The 20,351-nt window shown below is 33.8% G+C and overlaps 1 protein-coding gene across 2 annotated transcripts in view; it reads left to right on the forward strand.

Moving 5' to 3' along the window:
• Positions 1–865: 865 nt before the first annotated feature.
• LOC100475228 (cadherin-10) overlaps positions 866–20,351 on the forward strand; it is a 173,147-nt gene continuing 153,661 nt past the window's right edge. For both annotated transcript variants that reach the window (XM_034657062.1, XM_034657061.1), the window contains exon 1: positions 866–1,209. The gene's annotated coding sequence lies outside the window, so the exon portion shown is untranslated. The remainder of the gene's footprint in view (positions 1,210–20,351) is intronic.

Raw genomic sequence — 20,351 nt, forward strand, 5'->3', positions numbered from 1 at the left:
TAGTATGTGTAAAAAATTTATTTACTTTAAAGAGATATCTACATGTAGCCAGAAAAATGTAACGACGTGCATTATTCTGTGGAGTTATACTGACATCCTTTGGTAAGGTTTTGACCGAATACAACTTAATGTAGAGATAGATTACGAGAGAGATGGGCAATCAGATGGTTGATAAATAAATAGAATCACCCAGATGTATTTACATCTCCCTCCACACACATTTAGGCATGAAACTCAAATTTCTGAGGGGAAAAAAAAAAGATTTAAAAAAGGAGATTGTGGCAAGTCCAAAGTCTAAATAGTCCAAAAGTCCAAAGTCTAAATATTTTAATAGCATTAACTGCATATTTAAATATTTTATCTTTAGAATACAAAAATGCAAAGCATATAAGATTAAGGAGACAAGACTGGCTCACAGACGTTCCGAAACGATCAGTAAGGTATGTTCTCGTATGGCGATAAGTAACAAAAATAAGGTATTTGGAGAATTAAAAAAAGAAAGTTCACTGAAAGAAAAATAAATAAAAATCCTAAACCTCCACAAAAATCACTCTGGTAACGTATCGGGTCTGGTTGCAACGTGACTTGGCACTCCGTTAATACTTGTATGTCAGTAGTCTGGTGTAAGGATGGTGCAGGAATATATATGTCAGAAGAAGTATCTATTAAAGAATTTCAAGAAGCAATCCTGTTCCTGAGATTGCGTTAGGGACGCAGCCGGATTAGATTGGGCTGATTACCTTAGCCTCGAAACAGAGAGTCTTTCTGCCCTGCGGGGGAGGGGAAGCCTTTCATCCACAGCCCTCGTCTCAGATGCGCCCTCCCCTCGCATTCACTTGCAAATAGCTGTGTGCTAGCAAAAGCCAGCACTTCCCCAGTCTCTAACCTTCCCATGGCGAGTACTGCCGCTCTATCAGCAGAACCTTTCTCTCCGCGTCAGGAAGGGCTTTTTTCCCCTCCTCTCTTTTTTTTCCCCCTTAATCAGAAGCCCTGAATGAAAGCCAATCAGAGAGAGCTCGCCCCCGTGTTCTTCGGTTCCCTGCCGTCCAGAGTTGAAAGTGATGCTGAGAGAAAGCTTGAGTTAGATTGAAGTAGCATCAGTGATAGAAAATAACAGCCGAAAACAAACAAAAAGGGGACATAGTGACAATTTCTCCAGGGTGATTTTGGCTGGAACCAACTTCCGTTATCCAGAAGCTGATAAAAAAGGTAGGAAGACTTCATCCCTCTCCCCCCTCCTTTTTTTTTTTTTCCTCCTAACCCCCTAAAGGTCTTTTATTTTCTTTCCCTGGGGGTGGGGAAATGTTTGTTTTTAAGTTGTATTTAGCAATTATTTCCAAATAATTATCTTTAACACATGAAGAAATCAATAAGCATAAAACTCTATATTAGATTCTAGAAACAACGGCTTTGAGTATCTATAAGAGGTAATGTAAAACTAGATAAATTATATATTATGCTCAACAGTGGGTCATGATATTAGAGTTTGTGAGTTCATTCACTCTGAACAAATGCTAAAAATATATCACGGGGTGTAATTTGTCATGCTCATACTTGTTCGTCTTTATTTTAAAAATCAGTTGAAGAGATAACCTTGTTGCTGTGAACTCTAACATCATCTAACATTACTTCGCATTCCATATGAATGGATTCACTCTGCACTTAGTCATAGTCATAGTTCATTGTACGTTCAATATAAAGAGAAATGACAGGCAGAAGACAGATTCCTTGAAACTGTCAATGGTCACTAAGCATCTACATAAATAAAATAGATTGACATTCATCAGACATAGAAGAGGCATAATTCCTACATTCACATATTGTATCTGACTGAGAAGTGAGAGGGGAAAGGGGCAGAAGGGGGACTAAATGCATGTAGTCAGCAGTTGCAGCATTTATTGTCTCTGCTGCAATAAAATCCATATTTTATGTGGTGTTAAATTAATGCAGCACATTGCAAGTCTAAACGCATGTCCCCAGCAAGTAACTACTGATAGCACTCTAAGTATGGGCAAAAGCAGTGGTCCGAAAGTGTTTTTATGTCACTACAATAGAAACCTACCAACCCCTTATCATTAAAAAGGGGGGGGGGTCTACAGGTGCAATCAAAGACAAACATCATTTTAAAACTGCCCTATCATCTTTTGCTTCAAAAAACCAGAAATCTCTTTCCTATAATAGTGGTTCTTGATTCCAGTAAAAGCTTCTGTTTTCCAAAACTGCACATCCATTACTCTCAGCTGTTGGGAGATGCATTATTTCTTCTTTTTTCTTAAAGAATCTATATTAAAAATCATCTGTCCCTCTGATGCTGACAACTGTTATACTTCAGTGCATATGTTAGTAGACTTTCTCCCTCCACACCATCCCCCTCTCTATCCTTCTTTAAAATGTAGCTACAAGAGCTTCTCTGTGGTGAATAACACTTGGCAAGAGTGTGCTCATTTTTTAGGTCTGGTATGGTGAGGATTTTTAATTAGTAGAACTTTCATGAAAACATTATGTCATTGACAGGAGCTCTAGGTTCTTTTTTAGTTAGAGTGATGAAGAAAAAAGAAAGAGGTTGTGTCATAGAGAAACAGGTAAATAAGTTGCATAGATCATCTACCTTGTCCCTGTTCCCTGCGGTGCAGTAAATGAGACACATATGTATTCAATGTGTAATGCATAAGGGAATAATAGTTTATGGGGTGGGGGGAGGACACAAATATAAGCAGAATGTGTCTGTGTCTTAGGGACCCGTCAGATACAAATCCATTCTGATGATAGAAACATAAAGAACTGCTTCTTTCATTTGCTTTCACTTTTTTTTCAGCTGTTATTAAAGTAAGAGTCAATGTCTGTTTTCATGAAATCAGATACTTTTTTGGTTTCGAATACTTTCTGCTAACAAATTGACTTTCCTGGTGAATACATATGCCTTCCCTGACTCCAGTCAAAGAATAGAATTCCATACACTTAGATGTGTTGGGTGGGGGGAAGCCAGAAAAATAGGAAAGCAACGTATAATGTGTATGGCATCCACATACATATGCATGTATGTGAGGTCAGTGGTTAAATTCCCTGGAACCTGATCGGTGCTTCAGGTGATATTCCTAGATGTTTATAAAAACTCGCTATTTGGTGATACCAGTACTAGATAGGTATTCAATTTAATATTACACTGTTAGATTTTTTTACTACACTAAGATTTTCTTTTAAAAAGAAAAAAAAAGAATGGAAAATTGCTTTTCTATCTAGGGAGATATACATTTCTGGCACATTATTAAGAAAGTAGTGTAATCTGAAAAAGATATGATTTTTTTCTTGCTGAAAAAAGAGTATATTTGAAAGTGAAAGGTTAGTTCCAGATTATATGAACACTGTTCAGACTCTAGGATTCATTTCATGATCTTCACTTAATTTCCCATATAAACAAATAACTGAGGCAGAGTATATATTATCTAGGGGGTTTGGGGACATAGGACTTATTTCCTATGTTTCTTAACCTACTTTGCAGCAAGTGATAACACTTGTGTGTCCTTCTGGAATATGTCATTTTTATACCAAATCATTCCGCTAGGCTGCAGCACATGAACAGCATTAACTCCAAGGATGCTGATTCAGCAGCAAAGTGAACCATATTTTTGCTAAGTGTTATTATCAGTAAGAGTGTTGCATAGTAAGCAATTAATACAAATCATGGATATAAACCCAACTATCTCTAGTCTAGCCCTTGGGTTTTAAAAGTATTAGCCATAATACATTGTTATTTCGACTATGCAGATTGCATTCTAATACTGTTGCAACATTAGAAGTGCTTGTAAAATACTGAAATAAAGTTACAAAGTATGAGCAGAGAAATATAAGCATTATTTATACCAACCAAAAGTAATTTTAAGCAGGTATTTGACCTCCAAACTTCAGGTCTATGTTTGAAAACTCTACTTTTGATTAACCTAAAATATTATCTGGTTAGGGTTTCAGAAAAGTCACTTTACTAACCATATTATATTTAGCAGTCATGTCTGAAATAGGCTGAAGTTAAAAACCAAGTAGCAAGAACGGTGCCTCATTCTTGTCAGGCTTATACTGAGCAATGGTGATATTGATGAAGCATTGTGCTAAGTATATATGGTCCGTCTTATGAATATTTTGAAAAGAAAATCAGAGCCCAAGGAATATCATCATGAACACGTATTTGAGAAATGAAAGCAAACATAGGAAAATATCTTTTCCCTTTCTTGACACTTTGTTCAGACCAATGAGTTCACTGAGAAAATTTTCTTTTGTTATAATTAAAATAATTTGAAATATACAGGTAGAAAGAAATGTCCTAAATTTAGACATTTTTAAATCTGCCTTCTTTTTTTCTAGTTGAAGCATTTGGATTATGTCCACAGAGCATGAATATAACATTCCCTGCTTTTATCTCTAATAAGTTCAACACTCGAAATTACAGATTTTTTTTCACGCATAAGAACGAGAAAATTTCAATCAACAAGGAGTGCCTGTTTTCTAAGATAACAATATCAGCTCAGGGTCACCTCTCTTCTCTTCTTCCTTTCTTGCTATATAGCAGCCTCACTTCACTTGACATTTTAGTATGAGACTTGGAGCCCTTTCAAATCCAGTTGTGTTGTCTTTTGTAAGGATATCTAAAGCATGAGGCCATTTTTGCCTTTGCCATATGTCCTTTGTCACTGCTCACTTCAACTAACTCAAGAGGCAAACATTGTCAGAAAGCATCTATCACATTAAAGTTGTAGGTTGCTGGGAATGCATTATCCTTAATGTTATGTTAACATTGATCAGTTAAATAATCTGACAGTTTCATAAAATTGTTTCAAAATAACTTTCACTTAACTCTTTACTATCAGTGCAACTTCTGCAAAAAAAAAGGTAACTTGATTTTTTAAAGAATAAAGATGCTTTGTTTTCACAAATGTCTTTATATTTTTATCCCATTTCTCTTTTGCAGTGCATGTGATGGTCTATAATTACTGAGACATTTGTCAAACATTACCACATTGGTGGTAGATTTAAAGAAAGGAGATACTAGAAATTGAGTAAGAGTGAATGAAATAAAATTACATTTTACCTCATTTTAAGAAATCAAATGTAGCATTCCTTGAAAATAATGACTGCCTTTGGGAGTTGAAATGCCTGCATGTAGCAATCCCTTGTAGTAGAGGAATGTAGTAGAGGGTTTGTCAGTAACATTATAAAGCACTTTACCAAACCATGTTATCTCTACATGCTCCCCCTTCTTTTAGAAAGCAGCCTTGATTCCCCATACTCGTAATGCACAAATACATAAAGTTAAGTAACATTTTGACTTCAGGACAGAATTAAGCAATAGGCTATAAGTTATAACACAACACTGCTTCACAACAAGGAATTCAGCATTATATGACACGTCTAAGCACTTCAGAGCCTTGCTGATGCTCAGAAATTTTGCAGTGCGTGCGCTCTCTCTCTTTCTCTCATACCCTCTCCTCCCTTTCCCCCCCTCTCTGTCCCTCTCCCTCCCTCCCTTGTCCCCTCCTTCATTTATGGCAATTACCAAGGTCCTTGAATGAGTGTTCCATGTACTTTTTAAAAATATTACCCTGTATGAAATAATATTTCTGTAAATCCTGTGATTTTCATAGCCAATATTCTATCATTGGCCACATGATACATTTGATTTATTACATTATTTTTTGCATTATAGCATAAAGTGTATGACAGTTCAGTTGGCTGGTTCATGTCCTTTAAAACGAAAGCAATTCTTTTAGATGTTATAACACCTAGGCTTTTAAGGAATTGAAATTGACTCCAATGTAGTTTACTGCACTAGCAAGCAAAGTATGGGAAATTCGGCATTTATCAATGAAATGACCTCTCCAAAGTATCAGAATGTAGAATGCACAGACGTGAGTTATTATATTCAGTACAATGGTTTATTGATTGGGAATCTTTGTTGATTTACTGTAACAGAAGATATTGAAATAGTTTGACAGTCTTGGTTTTAAAAATAAATTAAACATAAATTGCACTTTCCAGGAAGCATTCTTTCATTAGACATGTTGATTCTTCTTTGTTGTCTGATATAAATATTACCAGTTTGTGATGTAAGAATGTAAACTGATATATAATGAGTAAATGTCTTCTGTAGATATTGTAAAGAACTATCATTGCTCCTTCTCATTTTCAGTAGAAAATTTGGGAAACATGAACTGTAACCATAATCAAGTTAAGCAGAATGTATGGGAAATTAAAATATTCAACTGAATAAAGTAAATGTTTTAACTTGGGTTATTCTGGTAATTCTCTGCAATGTTCATGCAGTACTTATAAATACAAGAGTCAAAGTTGAAATTTGACACAGTTATACGAATACATCAAAGACAATCATTATATTTGCCTAGGTTATTGAATATATTTTTTGCATAATGCTAATATAAATTTTTAAAATGTGACTGATTCTCCTTTTGTATGTAACTCTACTCCCAATAAAACCAAGTTAAATCAACTCCATTTGAAAACCATGGTAACTTCTGGGATTTCTAAAAGTAATGAATGTTTCCATAATTCTTGAATCAGACTTCAAATTTAGATGAAGCACATAATATTTCTGGATAATTTGACCTACAAACATTGGTTTTAAATTAATAGTGTTCTATTTAGGTAGATTTGAAAATATTTGCACTGAGGGACTTGACTGATTTTGTGTTTACCATGTAAATCTAAATGTAGAATATATTTATTATTTTATTTAAAGTACTTGCTTTAAATAAACTAAAATATTAAAATTTTACTACCTCTAACTCATTGGTTTAAATCTGTTGCTGATAAAATAAATAATATGAATTACGTGTATTTTTAATACCAAGAGGATAATATTTATTTGCTTTAGCAATTTCATAAAGAAAAGAAACCATTGGAATAAAAAAAACACATATCAACTTATTTAATCAAATAAGCAAAAATTGAGTACACAATGACTAACAATTAGCTTAGTCAAGTATAAAATTTTCCTCCTTTCTTTCTTTTTCTTTCTTTCTTTCTTTTTGGACTTCTTCCTAAATCATGGTAAGTTGGGGGTTATTCTTGCTCTGTAGTCTTGAACAGTATTCTGTTACCAGAATGACTTTTTGATGTTTAGTCTCTGGAGAGAGAAAACCACCAATATGCGCATTTATTCTGTCCACATCTTTCTTCCAAAATTTGAGTACAGTGGTCCCCTCTTATCCACAGTTCTGCTTTCCGCTGCTTCAGTTACCCACAGTCAGCTGTCATCTGAGAGCAGGTGATCCTCCTTCTGACATACCCTCACGAGGTCACTAGTAGCCTAATGCTATGACACAGTGCCTACACCATTCACCTCATTTCATCCCATCCCATAGGCATTTTATCACCTCACATTATCATAAGAAGGATGAGTACACATATTTTGAGAGAGAGAGAGACCACAGTCATGTAACTTTTATTACAGTATATTGTTATAATTGTCCTATTTTATTATTCAGTGTTAATCTCATAATGTGCCTTATAAAATCGGACTTTATCACAAATATGTATGTATCAGAAAAGGATAGAATATGTAGGGTTTGGTACTATCTGCAGTTTCAGGTATCCACTGGGGGGCTTGGGATGTATTCCCAGCAGATAAAGGGGACTGCTGTAAAGCCTTTGCCTATAAATAAAAACCTACAGAAAGTCTTTATTTCTTGATCAATTCCTTCACCAAGGCTTCAGCTATTCTTTTGGAGATTTGTTCAACATTGCATCGTAAATACAGGCATGTACCTGGAGGCACTCTTCCCTTTCTCCTCAACTTTTTCTTCATGTGTGTGTAATATATGTGTGTATGCACACATATATACAGTGTATATATATATATACATACATATATATATGTATATATATATACACACAATATGAATACTATATACATATGTACATATATATTCCTACTGGAGTGAAGAGTAGAGATTTTCTATAGAATTTCTCTATGAAACAAAGGAGGGTTTTTTTTTCCTTACTAACAAAACATTTTGGATGGATGCAAGTAAAAAATAAGAACTCTCCATGTTGTCTAAGGATCTCTTCTTTTCTAGCTACTGTGCCTTTTAAAATATATGCCAGAATTTTCCACCTTTAATACCTAGGGTAATTCTACATTTTGAAAATTAATTTGTAAAGCTTCATTATCTTGGGAATAGACACAAATATTTTCTTCAATAATAAAAAATACATACATACATCCATACTAGGAAATGAGGTAGCCCTAAAATATAAGTTACAATGAATCATTTCTTCACTGAACATTTTTTTTCCTTAGAATTGGATTAGCGTCCATCAGAATATGAAATCTGAACAAAGCGGGGGGAAACAATGGCTTCTTTTTTAAGACAAAGTCATGTGATTGTTAGTTGTACTGCCTCTACTGGGCATCCAGTACAGGGGAGATGTGAAATTAGAGAAATGACAACCATAATCTTGACTTCAGAGCAAAGACCTCACTTCACTTCATTTTATAGGTAGGGGCTGGTTCAAATCCATTTCTGGGCAGGTTCAAGGTTAAAAAAAAAAAAAGTGTGGGTGAGAAGAGCCTTGTCCTTTGTAGAAGCAAACTGAGATGTCCCATATAAACCATTGTCCTCAAAAAATTCTTATGGGAATTATCGATTTTTAATAGTGGCAGCAGGCTAAGTACTATGATAATGTAAAATTCGCAATCACTAACTGTCTTTCGTTTTAGGCTGTCATATTCTTTTGCATGTTATATTTTTCATTTTCTTTTTACTTTGTAAATTTAAATAATTTCCTGGAATCTAAACAATAACTTACTCAATTTTCCCTCAGCTTCTAACTGATTTTATTCATTTTGGAGGCAGTTTCTACGAGCCAGTCCTTTAGCGGCACATCCGGAGATATAAAGGTGAACCCAATGCACATTGTGTACTTGAGGAGAGGTGGTTCTAATGTAAGATATTCACAGTAAATATTACATGAGTTATAATAGAAATATTAGGCAGTTATGTTTTAAATGTTCCAATTTTCATAGAACAGCGGTGAATTAGGTACCAGGTTCTCATTTAGGCAGTCACCCATTTCTCCACCTAACACTGCCTTCAGTTTTGATTTTCTGTTATTTAAACTTGAAGAAACGTCTCAGTGTCTTGTTTAATTCATCCATTCTTCCATTCCTCCATTGGGCACATATTCTTTAAGTGCCTTCGTAAGCCAGACACGGCGCAAGCATCCGGAGATACACACACGGAGAGAGAGAGAACAACGAAACAAAGTAATGCCTCTGCTCAGTGAGGCGCGAGATGAATAATCACATGATTTGTTATGATTGCCCAGTTTTGATAAGAAAGATGAGTACTGCGTACTTTTAAAATGAATGATACGGGGCTCGAATTCACCTATTTTTTAAAAAATTGTATTCAAAACCACATGACATCTTTCAAGAAAATGTCAGAATGCGTTGGATTAGTTCAAAATACATTTTTGTGTACCCTCAGATTCATTCAGTGGACTCCTGAAAGTGGGTTCTGAATTGGTGCTTCCATTAGGAGCCACCATCTTGGTTGATGAGCTACCTTATGCTTCACATTTGCAGTAACCAATTGCCATCTTGCATCAAGGACTCAAATTTGAGACTAATATGCCAATCCCAGACAAGAAGCCTAATAAAAAGGACGTATCTGAAGACCAAGTAGACCCCAAATTCTCTTGCTAAAAATTGCTAACAGAAGCCCTCACATCCCCTCAACTAATTAAAATGTTCACTGCCATAGAAGCCATTGAGTTTGAAAGTTGGTCACTCTGTGAAAAAGGTTTTCTGATATGATATTCTGTTTTTGTGAGGACACCTGATGAAGGTCTTGTTTACTAGGGAGACTACGCAGTGATAAGGCTATAAGCCAGAAGCACTGAGAGTGCCTTTCTTGGAATGGTAAGATTGGCAAGATTGCCTTTCCTAGAATTTCTTTGATGGATAAAAGCGTGGACCATGGCACCAAGCTGTCTGACTTCAAATCCTGTCACTTACTATATATTTAATATTCCTGATAGTTTTTCATCTGTAAAATGAGGTAAATAATTATACTTACATAATAGTGAAATTGTTATGATTTTTAAAAATTATAAATGTAAAATACAATACCTAAAAATAGGTGTTCTAGTGCTACATATTATTGTTACCTATTATTTTTATTGGTAGTATTATTACTATATATAAATTCATGTGATCTATGCTTTTTTTTGAAGAAATTTTTTAAGGATTTTATTTGGGAGAGAGGAAGGGGAGAGACAGCACCAGCAGGGGTGTGAGGGGCAGAAGGAGAGGGAGAAGCAGACTCCCCGCTGAGCAGGGAGCCAGCTGCTGGGGCTCCATCCCGGGATGCTGGGATCATGACCTGAGCCAAAGGCAGACGCTTAAGCAAGTGAACCACTCAGGTGCTCCTGATCTATGCTTTTTTAAATTAATATTGAAGGTACTTTATTTTAAAGCATAGCATACAATATGACTTGGGCTACCACTTTTTCAAAATTTTTGAAAATTTTAACTTATCCCATATAGTAATAATTTTGTGCTTGAGTTGAAATGAAAATCCTTGGTGTTTTAAGTCTGATTCTGTCACTAACTCTACTGATCACATAATAAATTCTTTATTCCAAATTTTTTTGTTTGTGAAATGGAAGTGTGAATCATATAATTTTCAAAGACAGTTTATCTATTGTTATAATTAGGAAGGGCTCATGCAACCTACTATGGTAACTGGCAAGGGCTTAGTATATAACTGGTATGTTCATTCCCTAATGATTGTGAAAATGTCAGTTGCATAAAGAGAGAATGTAACCTGAAAACTTAAATTACATTTTCAGAATTATATACAGTAATTGCATGAACAAGGGAATTAATGGATATGAATTTTGAAAATGACATTAAGGACCCAAAAAGGGGACAGAGGAGGGAGAAAGCATTAGAAAGATAGAGACTTACAGTTGTGAGTTCCGTAAGCCACATAAACTCACTCAGGTGAAACATGAACCATTTCTGAATACATTGCAGTGATGGTTCTTTTCACAGTTTCTCCTTCTTGAGGTCAGAGTAATGAGAATTTGAACAAGAATGATGAACAGAGGCAGTGCATTACAGAAATAATCCCATTAAAGTTTGGATACCCATAAATCTCAAGAATAATTCTGCAGTCTATATAACAAGCTGAAAGGTCAGTGGATTACCACTTTCTTAGACTAGGTTCCAGAAACTGTCTGATGAAGACATAGAATCTCCTGCAAAATGTGAAAATTTTTACAGGTTTTATTTAGATAATTCTTTCTTTTCATCCTTCATATTTAAGGTGATATGAAGATCAATTTAAAATCACTTTCTTTTTTCTTCCTGTCTTGGGGCTTCATATGGTGATTTAAAAGTAGCTGAAATGAATTTTATGCATTGCAAAAACAAACCAAAACATTAAGGTCATAAGATATATATTTCTGTGAGTCCATAAATATCTTTCATCTTAAAACTTCATTTTTAAAATCCAGCATTATATCCCAGTTTTCATTTTTTTTAAGTTTTATTTATAACCCAAGACTAATTAATATACTTATTTTAGAAGTTCACATATTGAAAGAATATACTTAGTACTTTATTATCCAACCACATGTGGAGGAGAGATGAGTCATCATAGAGACTACAAAACCTAGCCAACAGATGTAATTTTCTGAACATAATAAAGATAATTTTCATTTTTTGTCATGGCTATGTATTTATATTTATTATATATATATTTATTTTATTTAATCAAACTCACTGTCTTCTTCTGTCATCTTTATTAAATGCTGTGATTATTTAATAGCATTCATTTTTCATCCCCCAACTTCATCATAATATTTGGCTAACTGTTTTAATTTTATGGCTGATTAAGATGTCTAACTTAAAATATATTAATGTTATATATTTTAGTTTACTAGATTTTCTCAAAGTATGTACTTTTAGAATTAAGTCTTCCAGAGATTAAAAAATTAGACAGGCTTTCTCTTTACTTTTAAAATTCTTTTCTGCTAGAGAAAAAGTTCATTAACTTGCAGGTATTTTCATTTAGTTGAAAATCAAGTAAGAATCAAATTGTGCAAAATTAGAGGAGAAGTTAATTATAAAAACCCAAACAAAAGGGATGTTGTTGAATAATTAATTATGCAAGGTAAACAATCATTCCCTTCAAAATCCTTCAAATTCTTCAGGGTTTTCAATCATTTGATGTGTTGTTTTGAATAGCCGCATTTTAAAATACTATAAATTATACTTCAAAAATTAATTGGCAGGTTAAAATGAGTTAATATTTCTGAAGTATTGTCCCATTTATAGGGTAAATTATTGCTAATATTGCTGGTAAAATGCTATTCACCTCCTAAGAGGTGAAATGATATACTTAGGTCTTTGGAGCCACCTTGTGGCCATATCATAGTATGTTAGGGAATACGCTGGTTTCAGTCTTTTCCAACTAAACATTGCACTTGGAAACATTGAAACTAATGTGAACTTAAGGACTATGAAATAGCATTAAAAATGGATCTTTTTAGACGAATTCAATTTAATTTTCACATGTCCATGTGAAGTTATAAAAATACTGTTTTGTAAAAATCTAAACAAAATATTTTAAACAACACTTTTGAAGCAAGATACAATTTTTAACCTAAAATATATTTTGCTGTGTAGCTGCAAGTAAACTTGAATGACTCCTTAAATGTTTAACTTTCTCAAGCAAAATTTCTTCCAACTCTTCTTGTGTGCAGCACAAAGAAATCTGGGGCTGCATTATTGCAAAACTTAAATGTAAATATGCAGACTCCATGAAAAGCAAACAAATGATTGTTACTGAATGTGCTTTCCAGTTGAATTCATTGGAAGTTTAGGGAGACAAATTTGTTTGCTTTCATTTTTCCGTAAATGCTAGAATAATTTGTACTTTATGTGGCATAACGTAACCTCCAAACATCAAACCTCTTTTACTGTTTTTTTTTTAATAACCTAATAACACATTTTTGCATGAGAACAAGGCCCATAGTTACTGCTTCTCTTATTTACAAAGAAATACCTACACTTAAAAACAAAACAATACAATTATTTTCCAGAAGCTAGAAATAAGCCCTTCTAGATTTTAAAATCTGAAACTGTCATCACTTATATGGTCTTGCTCCTCATTGTTGTCTTTATTCTCTACAGGTAAAAATAAAGAAATTTGATTAGAATAAATTTTCTTCACACATTGCCTATAGCAAAAGATGAGAAAAATTTTTTCTTTTGATATATTTCTATGTCTAGAGCTATATCTATAGCTATCTCTGTCTTCTTCTCTATTTGTCTCTCTGGGCACATTTATGTTACCATCCTGAAGTCACGCTGTTCATCATCATCATCAACCTAAGACTTCAATGCCAGGACTGGCCGTGGGATAGCATAGCCACATTTGGAGCCCACAGTGTGAACAGCTCCTGAATTGTCTTTCTTTGGGTCACTGGGTTGATTAACTTTAATTAAAAGAATAGAGCTCAATGGGAACTGAAGACAAACTCATAAAATTACAAAAAAAAAATCTTATGAAAGTTATCTCTGTGTTACATGTTAAAGCCATAAGGTGTCCATCTTTATAAAGCAAATCATTTTCTGTCTCTATTTTGAACACGCCAGTTTGCCTCTTAATGTAAAACAAGTGGTCAGAGCATGTCGTTCCTCATGCACAGCCCAATAGTCTGACTGAAAACAAAGATTACTTTGCTTCCCATTAAGCTATGTTCCCTCTGTCAACAAAAGTGCTTCTATTCTAAGAGATATTACTATTGATTTGCTTTTATTCTCAAAAGACTGCTAGGGTTTTTTTTTTTCCTGTGCAATGCTTTACACTCTATTATTTCAAGTAAATATATAAAGTATTTATTCGAACTCCAAAAAGGAGACAGAAATCGAAATGTTGTGTTTAAGAGTTTAGAAATATTTAAAATTTAGATGAAACCTTTTGATTATGTTGTATTCCTATTTAGTGCTATTGCTTTCGGCAAAGTTTTTTTGCAGAATGGTTAGTAAACAGATAATCATAAATGTGGAGAAAAACTTGTAAAGACACCTGCCCTTGGTGAGTAAAAACCAAGAATCAACTCAAACACTTTGAGTTAAAAATTTCTAGTCCTTTCTCAATTTTAGTTTTAAACATAGCATACCTGCTTACCCTAGATAATTTAGCCTCAAGTGATAAGAGAGATGCCCATCATTAACCATCATTCCTAAGACCATATTTAAACATTTTATCATTTTTACTTACAGCTGAAAATTCATTGTTTGTAAATCTTAACTCTGCCCCCCCAATATGATTATTCGATTAATCTTTTTAATTCTAACTCTATAAAAATCACAAAATTGATCCTTTTTCTTATTCCAACTCAATGCTACAGAAGAGGTTCAAATTACATAATTCCTTCACAGTTCAATCATGTTTGTTTAGAGTTTTTAATATGTTTTATGGAGTTTGCTAGGAACTTGGGAAACAGTTATAGATAATTTGGTCCTTTCCTCAATGAGATGAAAATATAGTAGGAGAAAGCAACATTTAAAGGTAAATACAGGGATACCTGGGTGGTGCTTTTGGTTAAACGTCTTACTCTTGGTTTCAGCTCAGGTTGTGATCTCAGGGTCCTGAGATTGAGCCCCCATGTTGGGTTCAGCACTCAGGACGAAGTCTGCTTTAAGACTCTCTCTCCCTCTACCCTGTCCCCACCCCATGCTCTCTTTCTCTCTCTCTAAAATAAATAAATAAATAAATAAACAAACAAATAAATAAATAAATAAATCTTTAAAAAAGTAAAGGTACATACAGTTATAATTATTTACTGTTTTGCTTGTAGGATAAATGAGGTTTTAGGGGAATGTAGATGAGGGAACATGGCCATTTAATCATAGAGGAGATGAAGGGGAACTTGAAAGGTATTATTTCATTATTATTATTCATTATTTGATTGGTTATTAAAGGTGAAACTAATGAAATAAGAAACATAAGTATGTGCGAATCCAAGCCTCCTAGGTGATTTCTATCTCCCTGCGCTAATCATTCCTAAATATATTTTTCTTAATTCATTTTTCATATAATTATTCAGTTACTATTACTTATTGCTTTTTCATTATGAAGAAGGCAAGATATTAGATACCAAGACGTGGTGGAAAATAAGTAATATTATAAACTTTCTAACCTCAAATGCCTTCTGATATTTTCCAGGAGACAATCAAAACAGAAATTACAATATAGTCTGATAATTGCAAGGAACAGTATAAGCACAGGGTATTATGATTTTAAAGAGGAGGGAATATGCTAATGGTAGATTCTAAGAAAGACTTCCTTCAGAGATGAGACTAAAGCTAAGCCCATAAAGCTGTGTCATTCATAAGCTTAAAACTTTTCCTGCACATCTCCATTTTGACAGATACTGCTATGGCATTGGTAAATTATTCTCACTCCAGATTTGAGTGTTCTCATTCCATCATTTTACCTCTGCCACCAAGGAGCATGGAAATCAACTCCAAGGTATTCAATCTAGCTAAGGCTAGGTTTCCTTGTCTAGAAGATGGGATAATCTTGGCTACTTCTTAAGCCTGTTAAAGGGATTAAATGAAGCTGGGCTTGTAAAACACTGAGAGATTTGTCTTGGAATTATAAATTCCTAGTAAATATTACCAACATGATTACTGCTTACAGGGTAAAATCCAAATTCTTTAACCTAATCTGATCTATTTCTCTCTTCTTCTAAATCATTGTAGGTCCTTCTGCATGCCCCTACCCTGCCCCCACCTAATAATTTGTCTCATTAATACAGACAAGTTGACCAACTCTCAGTTTGAGAATTCTCCTTGTCCTATATGTTATTTAATTATTATTAGTTTCCATCACTCTAGCTTTATTTATATTGGTCACTCTGCCCAAGGTCTGCTTACTAAAACTCTTACCATTTAGGTAGACTTCAAATGTTACTTTTTTCTTGAGAGGCTCTTTAAGTTCTGCTAGAAAGTCTCTCTAGCTTTTAGAAAAGTCTTAAGTCTTTATTTACACTTCTTTGTTACTATGGTCATCATAGTTTCTCTCTCTCTCTCTCTCTCTCTCTCTCTCTCTCTATATATATATATATATATATATAATTACTTTCTTAAAACCAGGATCATTGTGATTTTTATCCACAGCACCAACACCCAGCTCAGTATCTCCCACATAGTAGCAAATGCTTGATAAGGAAATTCATGCATCAGATAAGTAGAATGTATGTTATGGACCATAATTTAAAGATCAATATGCTACCATATGGTAGTAACTGAAAGACTAATTCATTGAAGACACAAAAGGTGTTTTCTTTTCCAGTGGACAATATTCACTATCTCTTCTTTAACCAAAGACAATTTTCTCTTTTAGAAGCACAAACTCTAAAGCATTTTTTTTTTCTCAAACTGATTATCTTATTCACTTAATATGCACAAATGACCCCATCCCAGACGTGCTGCATTGGAATTTTTAGGGCTCATGGTGTGGCCTTTCATATTTTAAAATTCTTGCTGGATGATTTGAATGTGCACACCAGATAAATAATTGTAACTAAAAAATACTGTGATGTTTTTATGTCTGAGCCTATAAACGGATGACAAAATCAGTTTTAAAAGGGAAAGTTTCATAAATACATTGAAAATAACAAGTATTCTTTTTCTTGAAACTAACCACATTGAAGAAGATATTACTCATTTTGAAATATACACAGTTTTATTTGATTCTTTTTTAATTGATTCTTGCTTTAGAGCTATTTATTGTTTTAAGCACCGATTATATACAGAGCCTTGTGTTGTACACGGAGATAAATATAATAGAAAAAGTAAGAGACATAGTGTGTTCCTGAGAAACAAAGTAGCACAGGCAATACTTGGTGGTATATAATTAAGCACTAAAATGACTCTAAACCGCTAAGTATTGGGAATCATTAGTATAATTTCAAAAGTTGAAGTAAGGGGGAGATGAATTTGTTATCTGACCTCTGCTTGGAGGGTGTACAGAATGTATGCAAAGGGCAGTCATTTCATGATTTTTAATCACTATGAACAAAAACCAGGAATGAATATAGAAAATTGGTTGGTTGCTAAGGAACAAAGCTGGGTTTATGCTGAGAATACCATATGTATGAAGAAGCTTGCAAACAAGTTAAGGGGTTAGAATGATTAAAAAGTTCACAAAAGATGTACTATTTTGAATCTCTTTTTAAAAAGGTGTTATTTTATCCTGAATTCATTAGGACAAATAAGGTTAAAAAATAACCGTTATTCTTGGCATTTTAAATGCCTCAAATGATGGTGTTAATATTAACCAAGTGCTTCAAAGTCAACCAGAAATTGTTCCCCGAGGTAAGCCAACCTGGGAGTGCCATTGGATTTATGCTAATAACTAGTACATCGGAGGAATCTATCTGCCCATTCTCCACCACCAGCAATTTTCTTGTATGTGCTCTCAAACACATGTCTGCTCTGGGTTAGCACATGATGTCTGTGATTTTCCTCCACTTTTATGGCTTGATCTGTGTTTAGCATCTTCTACCACTCATGGAAGTATAATTCTCTCAAGTCTATCTGTGATCATGGGATCTGGTGTTTCAAAGCTATTAAAACTACTGATGGTGACAGTAATGAGTTAGCATCTTTGATGTGTCAGATAGCTTTTTTAAAAATTCTGCTTCAGTTGAGGCCCATTTGTGTGTGTCTATGTGTTTCTCTTAAGAAAACAACTTGTTCTTAATCTCATAGCCAGTTATCAGCAAAATACAAAGTAGGACTTATGTCTTGATATTCCCATCCCTGTGTTATTTCTACCATACTATAAAAGCAGTAAAGGTTTTCCTCACTATAAAATGGAAACTCAGACAAAATCAATTTCATGTGCTTTTTTATTTTTTATAGTTAACTGAGGTAATACATGTAATATGCTAGTGTTATATGGCATATACTACATATTCTTTATCTAATAATTAAAGCTATCATTGTGCTTTCACTAACACTGATTATTTGTAGGAGATGCTAGATCTGTTATTAAAAAGTTTTAAAGCAAATGGCTGAATATTAATAACCCTCATAATAATGATAACTGTCATTTACTGAGAATTTTCTAGGTGCCAGACATTGTTCACAGGGCTTTACATCTAGGATGTTTCTTAATCATCATTAAAGAGATGAAAAATATTATCTCCATTTTTCAAATGAGAGAACCAAGGCATAGAGAGGTTAGATGACTTTCACAAATCTCAGAGCTAGTAGATGAGAGAGCCAGAATGCAAACTCAATAATATGGTTGCTGCCCGTCTGTTCTTACCATCTACCTCACGTTCACATGTATGCACTGCTGACAGAGAAAATGTATGAGCTATTTATTTCTACTCCTATTTTCTTTTTTTGTAAAAGTTCTGTTTATCCATGACTATTTTTATTTTCTTTTTCAATGAGAGAAAATTGGCCTAAAAAATAAGTGGGGTTTAGCATATAAAAGTACAACAAATGTGCCATGTTTTCAACACAGCTTTATTAGAATGTACAGTTGAGTTATCAAAATTTATGACTGGTGAAGAGAAGGAAAAGTAGGTAGGAAAGGTTTCGTTAAAACATCTAACCTAAATAGAAGCCATAAATTCCTCATGGATGTCATGTCATCCTTTTTAACATACTATGGTAGTTTATTCTTTTTAGTGCCTCCAACTGGAGAAAGAAGGCTTATACTGATGTTTTTGGACATATGTAGAATATTTTTGAAGTAGACAGAAAAACTGCCCCAGTGGTTGCCTCTAGGCATGGAGAAAGGGATCCCTGTGTCTACAGTAGAGAACCGTCTTCACTGTACATTAATTAATACGTTGTGCATTATTTTATTAGAAGGTGTTATGTATATGAGTTAATTTTCAAAACAATATTTAATTAAAAAAGCTTGTCAATCATCATGAAGCTTATTGCGCATGAGAAATGAAAGATTCCAAACTCTTAAACTCATCTTTATAATATGAATTGACTCACTTATTGTCTTTTAATATAAAGAACAAAACCCTAATAAGTGAATGTATATACAAACACTACTTAACTGAGCTTTAGTAAATTGAGCAGTTATCACTAGAAAAACACTCAATAACATTGTTTTTTTCCCATGTGGCTCTAGCTGTAAGAGGAATTTTATATTTTTATAAAGATTAATCATTAGAAAACCATGTTGAGATTGTGACATAAACCAGTGTTTCTCAACCCTGATTCAGGTTACATGAATTTTGAAAACCATGAGCTTTCATATGATAGTATGGATATATTTAATATAATCACATATTGAAGGTGAATAACTATCTTGTAACAAATTACTCTTATGTTATTCCAGGACCCATGTCTCCATTGTGCTCATTGTCACTTTCATGCTTCTTTTAAGTTCCTGAAAACAGAATAGAGGTAGAAATATTACATATCTTATGGTTTTCACCAAGTGAGCTGTAAATGCTATTGTGATAAATTATATGAATTATCTGAAAGTTTTGCCACATAGAGAAAAGTGAACCAACAATTTGCTTTGTTCTATATGTTCTATCTCTAAACAATTTCCATTTTGTTTTTTTATTTTTAAAAATTTTTTATTATGTTAGTCACCATACGGTACATCATTAGTTTTTGATGTGGTGTTCCATGATTCATTGTTTGCGTATAACACACAGTGCTCCATGCAATACGTGCCCTCCTTAATAGCCATCACCGGCCTATCCCAATCCCCCATCCCTCTCCCCTCTGAAATCCTCAGTTTGTTTCCCAGAGTCCATAGTCTTTCGTGGTTATATAATGCTGGTATTTTTTTTTCTGCAGCTAAGATTAACATTTTAAAATGTGATGGACCTCATGATATTAGAGAAGTTTATAGATTTCTAACACCAAGAGACTAAGATGTTTCAAAACAGAGCATTCTGTGTACAAAAATCTAGAGTGCATATCTGGTAGAAAAATAGCCCTTGATATGTTTTAATGTTTGTGAATTTGTGAATATATGCATGAATATATTCCAGACCAGACAGATCTTGTTCCCACAGGTAAAGATTTAATTCAAACATTCAAAGAGAATGCACCTTCAGAGCGAGTTCAGTATATCTAATCACATTTTTATAATGGTCATTTGGAAATTTTATCTTGACTACAGGAAATTAACTCAGTCAACAATTAGCTATTGAGTAGTTGTTACATGTAGACAATTGCTATTTCGCCTGGGTTACCAAGACACCTGATTCCTTAATTTCAGTGTGAAAATGTTCAAGCTGGATCACTTCAAATATAACTAAAG

The sequence above is a fragment of the Ailuropoda melanoleuca genome, chromosome 3, assembly GCF_002007445.2.
Source record: "Ailuropoda melanoleuca isolate Jingjing chromosome 3, ASM200744v2, whole genome shotgun sequence".
Classification (NCBI taxonomy): domain Eukaryota; kingdom Metazoa; phylum Chordata; class Mammalia; order Carnivora; family Ursidae; genus Ailuropoda; species Ailuropoda melanoleuca.